The sequence below is a fragment of the Lepisma saccharinum genome, chromosome 6 (assembly GCF_977018435.1).
Source record: "Lepisma saccharinum chromosome 6, izLepSacc3.1, whole genome shotgun sequence".
In the NCBI taxonomy this organism is placed as follows: Eukaryota; Metazoa; Arthropoda; class Insecta; order Zygentoma; family Lepismatidae; genus Lepisma; species Lepisma saccharinum.
The window spans coordinates 14,036,149-14,050,194 of record NC_139234.1 but is presented as its reverse complement, the minus strand read 5'-3'; the positions used below and the strand labels follow the sequence as shown (position 1 = coordinate 14,050,194).

At 39.3% G+C, this 14,046-nt stretch overlaps 1 protein-coding gene across 10 annotated transcripts in view; it reads right to left on the bottom strand.

Moving 5' to 3' along the window:
• The window catches only part of LOC145988576 (uncharacterized), a 140,629-nt gene that overhangs the window by 17,769 nt on the left and 108,814 nt on the right, over positions 1-14,046 (bottom strand). The window contains exon 4 of one of the 10 annotated variants that reach the window (XR_014441767.1): positions 1,757-1,959. The exons of the other annotated variants lie outside the window; for them this stretch is intronic. The gene's annotated coding sequence lies outside the window, so the exon portion shown is untranslated. The remainder of the gene's footprint in view (positions 1-1,756; positions 1,960-14,046) is intronic. 10 annotated transcript variants of the gene reach the window in all.

Sequence of the window (14,046 nt, the reverse complement as noted above, 5' to 3'; positions counted from 1 at the left end):
GGTGCATTCTTTGCCTGCTTTCAGGATGGGAACAATAATAGCTTCTTTCAAGGAGGTGGGGAAAGAGTCCTCCAACCAAAGCCTGTTGAAAACCGTAAGAAGGAATTTTTTAGCTCCAATGGGAAAATGACGAAGTGGATCCTGTCCACTCCGGGAGCTGTATTCTTAGTCTCCCAAAGTGCCTTAGCAAACTCCAATTTGGTGAATGAAGAGTTGTAGGGTTCAAGGGTATGACTTCTGGAAACTAGAGAACGTTCGTTCCTCTCTGTCCTTCTCACGACGGAAACGTGTGGCTGGTAATTGTCCGAACTTTCAGAAAACTGCGTGATCAGGATATAAGCTATGTCTCCAACATCTGTATACAAAGTCCCGTCATGCTCCAGAGAATTCAGAGGAGTCGATGCACCCCTTGGATGCAACGTACTTTGGTCCAAACAGCTTTCGACAAAGCAGCTTCTTCAGAGAAGACATGTATTGGACCCAACACGCCTTCTTGCTGGCTCGAAGGAGCCGATGGGCACGCTTAATGTGGAACTGCTCAAGATTAGCGGTACTGTGGTTCCTGTTGAACCGATCTAGGGCATGATTTAGGTCCTTGATTGCTGCACTGATCTCCGCAGTCCACCAGAGGACTGGGCATCGCCTTGCAGGTCCACTGGGATGTGGAATGGAGGTGTGTGCAGCATCAAGTACTTGTGACACAAAGATATCTAGGACGTCGATGTTTGGCAAAGTTGACACAAGATCGATTGGAACGCATATCAAAAACTTCCTCTGGGTTCGTATATGTCATAAGGAAAGACACGAATTTCTCTGTCTTTCAGCTTCTTACAATGTAATATACTTTTACATGAGGGAACTTTTAATTTGAATGGTAATATTCACATATATCTCTATCATTCCATTCATTCCTTTCTTTTTCATGTTAACAATCAATACTAGCTAGCAGTTTCTTCTAGCTTCACAAACAATATCTTTAATTTTATATCTTCTGCCTAGTGCCGCCATCTATGTTTAATGCCCGTAACTATTTACAAGTATTAGGTCTATTGTGTACGTAACAACATTAAATCAACTTAACACTGTATTAGTACATCGAGGCATTTCTCCAACCTCCCTTAAGGCTAACGGATCTCTAATGTCAGCCTTAAATCACGAACGGCAAGCGACAGCAGTAGCAACCTACATAAAATATATGATGAAAGCACCAAACCTGACCTGCCTAACCTTATCAAGTATGCATTTAATAGAAGAAAGAGAGAAAACCTGCCTAACCTATTTATTTAGTCATAGTTACACCACATACTATTTACAATTTGATTATACTTAAGTACTGTATAATAATATATGTTATTTAATATAACATGAGTCTCAATAACAAAAAAAGCAATTGTTATGCAGCCTACTGATTAGTAATGGTGCAAATGGAAATTAAAAATCATATTCAGAAAAAACTGGAAGAGCACAATAAAACTGAAAAAAATAATAATTAATAAACCGTTCCATGTACATTTTCTGAATGACTACCATCTAATCACAAAATGAATAATCAAACATAATGTAAAGTGTCATAGTATACATGTATGTTTCATTAAGAAAAAGCTTCAGGTATGTACCGTGCGTCCATTTCAATCTTCAGCCGAGAGATCGGGAGAAGCGTGGCGGGGGGCGCTGACGGAGATGCCGACATTTGCGGCCTGTAATGCCCGCTTATTTTTATGGACATTCATATAAATATTGCAAAACGAGCACTAACCTGTGTTATAAGAGTTGTTCAAACTGATATCCACCAAGTGCCAAGTGTGTAGACTTTCGGGGAGAATACGTTGAATAGCCTGAAACTTTCATGCCTGTAGCTAAAGTCCTTCTGGTTCGGGCCGAGAACGTATCAGCCCCCCTCGTAACGTGAACCTTGCGGCAGGCATTCCAATCCTCTCACTGACACAACACACATACATACTGCAATAACACAAACAAGTAACGGCAAGTAACCAATAATAATACTCTTGCGCACAGTACGAAATTAACACGCTCTTGGTTTACATCTGCTCGCCACTATATTCACAGCTCTGTCGCGAAGGAACAAAAAACTCGAGCTCGGAGATTTTGGATTGCAAGGAAGCTCATGAACACCCTTGACTTTTAACGGTTTCGTCTACAGTGTAATCTTCATACAGTGTTGCACATTCGAAACCTCCAAACGATCCCCATCGACACAAAACTCTTTCAAGGATATAAACTTAAGCAGGACGTTACTGGTCAAAACTATGATTAAAATGTTTTATTATCTGTGGCTCTTAACATCGTTTCTAAAGCGTATTTTTTGTGTATATAATTGAAGAACTTGGATGAATTACAGATGATAAATTATAACACAGGTTAGTACTCGTTTTGCAATATTTATATAAATGTCTGCATATGTCCATAAAAATAAGCGGGCATTACAGGCCGTAAATGTCGGCATCTCCGCCAGCGCCGCCCGCCACGCTTCTCCCGGTCTCTCGGCTGAAGATCGAAATGGACGCACTGTAGTTTCGTGCATAGACATTAAAAGTGTACGCTATTTTGCACCTGTCACATTATACGGGGTCCAGCCCTATACTATAACAAATAACAGTACTGTTTTGTTGCATAACCAAAAACTTAAAATATTCTGAGGCATAACCAAAAACTTAAAATATTCTGAGACAAAGGTTAAAAGCTGGGGCTGCAAAAGGTTGATTGATTGATTGATTGATTTGGTGTTTTAAGTCCACTTTATGCACAGTAAGGCTAATCAAGACTGGACCTACAGTTTAAAGTGGGATGCGAACCACTTGTGCCTCCACCGGGTATCGAACCTGGGACCACTTGATAAGGCTGCAAAAGGGCACTCAGCACACACAAGGACAAAAAATAGGACAAAACACAAAATTATACTGACCATACGGACAGTTACCAGAGCCTCGTTAGTCTGCATAAAAGCAGTCCAGGGTGTACAATGTGGAAGTGAGGTTGACATTTGGGTGTACTACGTGGAAGGTCACCCCTTATGCACATACTGTCTAACAGTATACTTGTAATTTTTTTTTGACCAGTTATGATAATCAAATACAAGATAAAATATAACAGATATCATGCTGCATTTATTAAAAAGTATTTCTTAAAAAAAATATTTGTTTGTTCAAAATGCACAACCATTCAGAAATTATCACTTGTACACATGCATGAAAGGCAAGGATACTGGTAGTGACTTCTTTTTTACCAGTTATTATCAGGCCCATAGCTAGAATTGCAGGAAATAGCAGGTTACTTCTTTGTTTGCACTGTCACATTTGTTAATCAACGGTTCTATGTACAAGGTACATTTTGGGAATGTAATGTAAAGTACCATAGTATACACGCAAATTTCATTAAAAAAAATCCAGGCTATATATATATATATAGTGGCCATGGTGGCTCAGTCGGTAACTCATCTGACTACCATGCTGTAGGTCCTGGGTTCGATCCCTGGCTGGTTCAAATCCGGGAACTTTTCTAACGTTGGAAGCGGCCCCGGTGCACACCCAGCGTCGAATGACATGGGTACCTGGGGGAAACCCTGGAGGGTAAAGGCAGTCAGGGGCGTGATGCTGATCACATCACCCCCACTCACGACCGGATCAAGAAAGTGTGGGGCGTTACCACCACACCTTCTATACACCAACATGGCATGGTGCTAAGCACAGGGGAGCACTTTACCTTTACATTATATATGTATGTGTGTGTGTGTGTGTGTGTGTGTGTGTGTGTGTGTGTGTGTGTGTGTGTGTGTGTGTGTGTGTGTGTGTGTGTGTGTGTGTGTGTGTGTGTGTGTGTGTGTGTGTGTGTGTGTGTGTGTGTGTGTGTGTGTGTGTGTGTGTGTGTGTGTGTGTGTGTGTGTGTGTGTGTGTGTGTGTGTGTGTGTGTGTGTGTGTGTGTGTGTGTGTGTGTGTGTGTGTGTGTGTGTGTGTGTGTGTGTGTGTGTGTGTGTGTGTGTGTGTGTGTGTGTGTGTGTGTGTGTGTGTGTGTGTGTGTGTGTGTGTGTGTGTGTGTGTGTGTGTGTGTGTGTGTGTGTGTGTGTGTGTGTGTGTGTGTGTGTGTGTGTGTGTGTGTGTGTGTGTGTGTGTGTGTGTGTGTGTGTGTGTGTGTGTGTGTGTGTGTGTGTGTGTGTGTGTGTGTGTGTGTGTGTGTGTGTGTGTGTATCTATTCATGTTGCCCACGGAAAACAGATTTGTATAGAGGACACAAAAACAAACAACTTTTCTGAGTAACATTTATCTCGTTGGTGTGTCGATTTGACGCTACAGTCTTTCAAAAAAGGCAATTTTGCCGCCTGGATGCTGGCAACACAACACAACATTTGATCGTATCTGTGATGTCATTTCCTGTGGCGAAACAGCACACGGAAGGGTTGCAAGGAACACACAAATTTTGGGAAAAATTAGAAACTACCAACAACATTATTAGCTGTAAAACGAAGCGAGAAAAGCGTCCAGTAGACTGAACATAATAGCCTACCAGCCAGAAGATCAGTAGTCATCTCAGGGGAAGGGGGAAGTGAACTAACGACATGAGAAATGGTAAAATCGTACCTATTCAAAATTAACTATCAATATCACATTTTGTCTCAGCCTACATGTCAAATATCAACAACAATAAATTTTATTGAACTTGCAGCTTACATGTGACTGTTTACGCCCAGCTACATGTTGAATATTTGCAAATCTCGTTGCAAGGTTGATATCTACAGGTTTTTGTCCAGATGCCTAGTGGTACTTTTGTGCTGATAACGGAAGTATCCGAGGTTCACGTTGTTACATTATGGCTAAAACATGTACAACCACAGTAACGATCTAATTATGAATCAGTAGCGAATATACTGCCCTGTTCACAGTTGCAAACTATTACATGTGTATCCGGTGCATAGATAAACACTGTCGTCGGAGAGCTTGTATTACTACTACTTATATCCCTGTATTTTCAACCTTGTCACTTGTCTCATAATGCCCTGAATATACATTATATTATGTGTTGCTTACCTTTCGAATTTTGAGTTCTTTCATTTCTATTTTGTCATCTGTTCAATGTGTCACAGACAACTAGTTTCAGAAGGACGAAGTGGATACACTAAATTGTAGATGCAAACTTGGTAACTAGTTTTGCAATTATTTGACATGTACAGTATTCCACATGAACTCTATTTTCTTTCTACCATTTTTCGTATCGTTTGTTTACTTCCTGTTAGGTTACAGAACATGTTTTCTCATTTTGTTTCACGGTACATAATGTGGCTGATTTTAGCTATGTCATTTTTCACAGAATGTGTGTGTTCCTGACAACTCTGGAACGCATCGCTTCACGACGGGATATGACGTCACAAATGCAATCAAATGATGTATGTGGTTGCCAGCATTCAGGCGGCAAAACAGGCTTTTTTGAACGACTGTAGCAACTAAACGATGCACCAACGAGAAAAATGTTACCGAGAAAAGTTGTTTGTTTCGATGTCCTTTATACTTTGTTTCGATGTCCTTTATACGTTTCCGTGGTCCATGGGTGCCATTAAAATGACACCCTGTATGTAATTATATATATATATATATATATATATATATATATATATATATATATATATATATATATACACACACACACACACACACACACTTTCATGTAGTTTTATGCAAAGTCAATGAAGAATGCACACATTTACATACTTTTTCATTGTCATGGTACAGCAAGTTAAGTTATGCATGGTGTACATTTAGTGCAATGTTTTATTTTGTTCAGGGGAATTTGTTAGAGCTAACACCAGTCCTTTTCCACCTTTATTTGGAATATATTTCAATATAATTTATTTTGCGCGATTCAAAAGCACTACCCTTACATAGAACCATAGTTTTTATTTATATAGCTGTTGAATCACAATCGGCATACATTTCAATTTAACTTAAATAAATCACAATATAACTTTTAATACATCAACATTTTAATATGTTAATGTAAATACCCAACTAATATTCATTTCATAAACACATATTTATATTTTAGATATTGCTTTATTTATTGTTCCTGGGATTTCGTACAAAGCTCAAACCAGAACAAACGTTTTGCAAGGTGGTTTCGGAAAAATGCACTTGAGCACAGTATATTGTTCATTAGCTACGTCACAACCAATCAAAATGTAGCATTTCTCGTGTCAAGGTATGAGAATAGCAAGGAATTAAAGCAAAACGCCTCTAGCATGTCACTAGTTAACAGGCCTATAAATAGCATTTTATAGGTTTGTCGCGTGTTACTCACAAATCCAGAATATAGAAAAGGAAAGTTAAAAATTGTACTTACGTATGTGAGTATAGTGCTCTTATTGCAGAACGACGTTTCAGAGATTGACTATCTCTTTCCTCAGGTTCGTATAAAAACTAAGTACTTGGCATAGTACTGCGTCAAAAATGTAATATGAGGATTGTGGTTAAGTGTTGGTTAGGGTACATTTAAAATATTAAGTTTTCGCTATTAGAAGTACGTAAAAACCAAGCCGTTCCCTAATAAAACTTGTACAGTAGACCTATTCACAGGTAAAAAAGTTAAAAAAGTTAAAATTCTAAAAAACCTGCATAAATCACAATGCAACCTGCAGGTTTGGCCTTTCCTACCCAACTGTGCTTATCTATCCACATGAAGGTCAATTCTCAACGAATATTTCCCCTCCCCTTAATTTTCTCGTTTCCCCTTATTACGTCACAAATCCAACGTGAATTCACGTTCCTCTCTTGCAGCTTGCATAACTTCCGGAGTGACGTGGAAACCGATATTGGGTTCAATCTTCCAGGCTTTATCCCATTTTTTGAGGAAATTGATCCACCCTTCTTCCAAATTTCCTTCGTCCCTATTAAGATTACTCTTCCCCCCCCTACAAATACTCGCTGTTTCATACACGTTTCTTCCTAATTTCCTCCCCTCTTTCCTGATTACCTCTTTTTTTGCGATTCTATGCCCACTTTCCAAAATATGTTCTGAGAGACCCGTTTTGGGAACTTTTTCCCTTATGTCCTTTTCATGCTCGCTCCATCTTTTACCCATATTTCGGCCCGTCTGTCCTATGTACTCCTTCCCGCATTGGCATTCTATTCGATAAACCCCCTTCTGTTTTTCCGGTATTTCCCTAGTTGTCTTTCCTTTCTTATAATCGGTGAAGTATTTTTCTACATTCTTTGGTGCTTTCATCCCGCAAACGATTCCAAAATCTCTCGTTATTTTTCCGATTTGGATTGATGGTAAGGGATGCCAACGTACTTTACCCTCCTATTTTCGATTTTTTCCCCTTCTTTTTGATCCCCTTCTTTCCTAATAATTTTCCGTGCTCTCTCCGCTATCTTATCCATTTCTCTATTTGTGTATCCATTTTTTAATCCTGTTTTTCTTATCCACCGAATTTCGTTGTCTTTTTCTTTTTCATTATTGCATAGTCTACCGGCCCTAATAAAAAAGTTAAGGAATACGTTTTTCTTTGTTATTTCGGGGTGCGCCGATTCCTTGTTAATATATAAGTTCCCCGATAGGGGTTTATGATGTACTCCTGTTCTAATCCTATTCCCTTCTTTCAAGATACTAAGATCCAGGAAATTGATTTTTCCATCGCTTAAGTTTTCCCTAGTGAAGTTTATTCTTTCATCTTGTTTTTCTAATTCTTCAAAAACCTTGTTCAGTGCTACCCCCTTTCCTATAATCAAGATATCATCAACGTATCTCCCATAATATTTAATACACATTCCTGTTTTTTCCAAAGCTGCCTTCTCAATGAAGTGCATAAAAATGCTCGCTACTATACCCGAAATGGGGTTTCCCATCGCCAAGCCTTCTTTTTGTCTATAAATACTGTCATTGACATAGAAAAAGTTATATTCCGTTACAAGGTTATACCATCGTACATATTCCCAAGCAGTTAGGATGTCTATTCCTTTTTCTAACAGCCACCTTAGTAAACAATCTCCCGCCCGCCCCCTCGGTACACTTGGGTATAAGTTAACAACATCAAAACTACTTATTGTATCCTCGTCATCAATTTCCAGATTTTCTATACATTCTTTAACTTCTACGGCATTCCTAACGCTATATTGGGTGTTCTCATTTACCTTCCTTATTCTTTTTACCAGCAATTTTGCTAGCCCATATCCAGGATGTTCGTATGTTGGTATAATAGGTCTAAGTGGTATGCCTTGTTTGTGTGTCTTAGGTATTCCAAAAGCAATTGGTATGTTGCCAACTTTAATTTCCTTAATAAGGATTTTCTTTTCGCTTGTGCCCAATGTAATGCTTGTCTCTACCCCTTTTTTGATCTCTCTTCTAATCTTATTAATAGGGTCTTTCTCTATTTTCTCAAAATCGTTACCTTTAAAGCTATCTTCTAATTTTTGGTGATATTCCTCTCTGTCCATGATAACCATCTTGTTTTCTTTATCAGACCTAATTAGAAATACGTTATTCGCCTTCACCCATTTTCTTACATTTTTTAAATCGCGTCTTAGGTTTTCGTTTACTTTCTCTTTCCGTGTTCTATCTCCCCCTTTCATGTTCGTTTCCTTTTTAATTTCTTTTTGCAAGTGTTGTTCTACAATATTACGTATCCTTTGTCTAACCTCAGTTTTATCCTCCCTTTCGTCAATAGTTGTTACGATCGTTTCTGCTGCTATTATGAATTCCTCTTCTTCAAGTTTCTCTACCCCTATTGCAAATTTCTGCCCCTTGTTCATAATCCTAATCAACTCTTTAGGTGGTTCGTGGGTGGTTAAATTTAAAATGTTCTCATTATTTCCCCACTCCTCTGTTTTTTGTTTCTTATTCTCTAGATTATCCTTCCTATTCAATTTTAATTTCATCAATTTCCTCTATAGTATTACTATCCCTAAATTTGGCTTTATCCACAGCTCTAAAGTGTCTCTTTAATTGATGAAATTAAAATTGAATTTTGCATTTGGGCATTGTTATTATGTTTAAAGGAGAGAAAGTTATTCCCATGTACAAGTGAAATGTTCCCAACAAGACAAGTAAAGAAGCAGTTTGTATAAACTAAATTCAGAAGACATAAGTGAGTACTAAAATGATTTCTGCGAAACTTACTTGTAAATGTTCTATTAATTTCGGTGGCCTCTGCCACCATCCACTTGGGAAACTCAATGCTTCACCTAAGTGCGCACCGTGATCAGCTTTTTGCAGGCACAAGGAAAGCGTCCATCAGAGATCTACCGAGAAATTGTGACTGTGATCACTGACGACCTTCGCAATCGTATTGAAGCAGAGGTTCATGCGAATAGGCGAGTGACAATTCGAGAATTGTGTGTGATGTTTCCTGACAGTTCGAAAACCACTATTCATGAAGTTGTGAGTGGCTTAGGGTACAGAAAGTTGTGTGCACGCTGGGTCCCAAAAGATTTGACTGAAAAACACAAAACCAAACGACTGGGATATGCACTGGACTTTTTTACTCGCTACGCAGAAGAGGGAGATGCATTCCTGGACTCCATTGTGACAGGTGATGAAACATGGGTGTTCCACCATACGCCTGAATCCAAGCAGCAGTCACCGCAGTGGCACCATACCCATTCTCCAAAAGCCAAAAAATTCAAAACGTCAATTTCAACCCGTAAGCTGATGGCAACCGTTTTCTGGGATCGCCACGGCATCCTGCTGGTGGAATTCATGTTGCCTGGAAGAACGATTAATGCTGAAACCTACTGCAGACTTTGAAACATCTTCGTCGTGCAATTCAAAACAAACGCAGAGGCATGTTGTCAAGTGGAATCCGCTTTATTCATGACAACGCCTGCCCCTACGCAGCGAATGTCACCAAGGATCTGCTTGCACAGTTTCAATGGGAGGTCCTTCACCATCTGCCATACAGCCCCGACCTTGCACCCAGCAACTACCACCTGTTCCTGTACCTCAAGAAAAATCTTGGTGGAAAACACTTTGCCGAAGATGATGAAGTCAGAGAAGAAGTCACAACTTGGTTCCAGATGCAGGCGGTGGATTTCTACGATTCGGGGATACAAAAACTTGTTCTGCGTCTGAACAAATGTTTGAACAATGGTGGCACTTATGTGGAGAAATAGCCTCTGAATCAGTGTATCAAGTGTCAGTTTAGTTGCGAGGAATACATTTCATTTATATTTTATTTTTGGTTTGTATCTACTTTGTGGACAACTTTCTGCAGTTGGTGTTGGTCACCCTGGAGAAAGACCACCGTAATGCTCAAATCTCAGTCTGAGCATGGGTGTTCTTTGCGAGTGTCCCACCATCAATTCCAACATATATTCACTCAACCTCATCATCGCAATTATCCAAAAGTGGCAGAAAAGCGATGCCAAATAGGAAAACGATCACATCAATCTTAAGAAGGAGGAACTACCAAAAACATCTTGCAACCAAGTACACACTTGCACTTATCCTAAGTGAGACTTCCGAGTAGAGACATTGCAACCGGCCCTCAATCAGATCACACATATTCCATCCAACACTCTAAGCCATGCAGCAAGGATTCACATATCATTGCCAATGATATATTACACACTTGCACTTATCCTAAGTGGGACTTCGAGTAGACACATTGCAACCGGCCCTCAATCAGATCACACATATTCCATCCAACACTCTAAGCAATGCAGCAAGGATTAACATATCATTGCCAGTGATATATTAAATTCCTTACATGCAAAGGTAAAAAAAAAGATCAGGATCTTCATGCACTTTGCACCATGCCGTGAGGCACATATAAGGGGTTGTAGGTGTATGGCTCCACCTCAGCCATTTTGGAGGTGATGTGATCAGCATCATGCTCTGGTTGCCTTTACCTCCAAAGGATACAGGTACAAGGCTGGAAAAAGTCCGACTTAAGATTGTGAACCCAGGGAATTGAACCTGGGTCTCCCATGTGGGACTCGCACACCCTACCGAATAGACCATAATGGCTCTAAATTCCTTACATGAAGAGCACACAGAAACATTATAGATGCAATGGGGTTTGAAAACTTCCATGTGCTTTCTACATATTTAAAATTCCAAATATTGCAAAAAGGTTGTTTTTATATTGAAAGGAAACATAAGCCTTAAATAATAATTATTTGTATGTAGAATGAGACTAGTCTATGCACATTAGTGACCAAACAAATAAAAACATGAAAGTGCATTCTGAAACTACATATGAAGAAATGTAATTTATGAATTTCTGTGCATCGTTATTTCTTGCAGAAAAACTTTTAATTTATGGAAAAATTCACTTGAAATCTGACAGCAAATATTCAATCATTATATGCAAACCTATTTTCAGCATTACTCAGGGTCATCATATGCTGTGCATGAACCATGTGATGTTCTCACTCCAGGACCCACTGATATATGCAGAGGGGGCTGAAGGGGCCACAGTCCCCCCTCAATTTTCAGAAGAAAAAAAAGTAGTAAAGAAGAAAGGAAACCCAAAGTGAATAAGTGCAAACACCTTAAAATGACCCACGATAAGATTTAAGTCTTTAAATAAATTTTAAAACAGAGGTCGTTAATTGATCCAAGCAAAGCTTTAATCTAACTAGAGTAGTAAACATCTAGTATTGGTACAATTTGTGCCTTTCAATAACAGTTTTCTTCTTAATATTCAAAGGAGAAGGCATCATTGTTTTCAATACAATAGCAGCTTTGAAGCTTAAAAGAACGTAAACAGCAACTATCTAGTCAATGGCAGATATTGAATTATAAACACAATTACTGATAACGTATCATTACTGACAATTATTGTATAATGAGTAGGTTTAGTACTTTATAAACTTTACTCCTAATCCCATATATCAACTACTACATTAAATCCCAACCAATGTTTTAAGAAAAAATAACATCAGCTACCTTATCCTTCATCCTGGAAAGATTTCTAATAAACATTGATACATGTTTTAGTGGAAAAATATACTGCTGCAAAATGTAGCCAATGTAGTGCTTCTGAAATGTCTGTCTGTTTTTAAGGCCACTTTATGCACAGAAAGGGTAATTTAATTAGATCTGAATCAACCTTCAAGGCACTGGCCAGGGAAGTAGTGCTGTTCAAGTTTGGGGGGGGGGGGCGAAAGTACCAAAATGCACTGTCAATTGAGTGACCACTACCGCAAATGGACTCAAGGTGGGATATATGGATCGCCTGCCCATGAGGGGTACCGGGATTCAAAGACAGAAACAAGGCATATGCCAAGAACACCGAGAAACCGCTCAATTCAAGCGAGATCTACAATATCCCTCCCCACTAGCTTGTTAACAATTGCAAATCTTTACCCACTGAGTGGAGACCGGAAGCTAATTACTACCGTACTCTCCTGAAAGCCATTCACTAACTGGAAACTAGCAATAAAGCGAAATGACACCCAGTGGTTCACATTATAACAATAACATTTAATAATGGTGAGCTTAACTCGAAGAGTTTAACATTTACAAGGTTCACCTCGTACTGAGATTTCCTGGGCCCCAAGGGAAATCGCCCCGGAATTATTACAAGTTCTGCCAATAATACTTAAGAGTGCACAATGACTCAATTAAAACAGGACTGAACTCAGCATTTCATTCCTATTTCCCACATATATATTCCAATCTCGGTCAAAACCCAACTTCGCTCAACGAGTCGTTCAAATACATCCCGACAATTATAGTTTGCACAGACACTGACAGGAATCACTCCACTTGACGACATACCTGTAATATTGAAACGTTCATTTACTTCGTATACTTCACGGCATTAAAACTGGTCTCTCTAGGAATATTCTCTCTGTGGGAAGCTTCTGGAACTGGACAACGTCGTGGGTGACAAATCTATTCACCTCGTCACAACTGGCCTCGACTACTCTCTTGATTCAGCTCTAAAACCATGGGCCGGGCATTGATCTGGAACTGGGAGGCTTCTTGCAAACTCTGGAACCATTCTCTCGGAAACACAGCAGGCAGGTGGCAGTCGTCAAAATCTGGACACGAGGACTACAGCTATGGGAGTCAAAATTGAGCACTGGATTCACACCGGGAACTGCAAGCTTCTGATACTCCATGCAAATCATGAAACTGCTCTCAGGGGCGAGATCCAGTTGTTTCCTCTCATACACATTTCAATGCCAAAGCATTCGTTTCGACGAAGCCCAACTCAATGGGGTTGCACTCGATTAAGAGATAGTGTGCCCAGCGAAAAACTTGACTGTTGGAGAAGGTCGAACACGCATTCTGATGTGTCTCGTTACGCTCTTCTTCTGCTTGGCAAAGCACCAGTAGGTGGCGCTGCTGATGCATGATCCAATGGTCATCATGTCATTAATGAGTAACAGTACAAATCCATAGAATAAAGTCATAGATGCCACATGATTGTGATGGAAGAGTCACGGGAGAGTGACACCGTCACAACCTATAGTTAAAAGTGGAATCCGAAACACAATGCAGCTCGAGCGGGTATTCAACCCAGAAACTCCTGATTACTAGTGGTGTTGTAAAGTGTTTCAAAACCTTCTAATTACATTTCCCTACTTTTTGTGACATCCAGATTTCTGTGCTGTGCAATCTTACACTCCACATATTTATTTCAGGTTGTGCATGAAACTTACTGTATTCACTGTATATTTATTTGTGCTATATCAAGAACAGAGAAAAGAGCTATGCACAATTCTTTGATCATTCATATTCTCAATTTTGTCATGATAGAGCAACATAAATATGAATTATGTTCTCGCAAAGGGAAAGTCATGATGTTGTCTCTGACAATAATAATACAAAAACATAATAAAATACTAGAAATTTTTATATTTAGTACATATAGCATACCTAGAAATACAAATTGGTAACATATTTGTGTTTCTAAGTAACTCTGATAGTAAAAAATTTCAATTAAAGTGCAATTTTAGAAAGTTTTTGCTCACTCTTCGTCCTTCCTCTACCTCACGAAGCTAGAAACAGTACAGCCAGAGATGCAGCGAGAGCGTTCTTATGTGAACTACGATAGCATGAAGACACACGTGGGGGAAAATTGGGCATTAA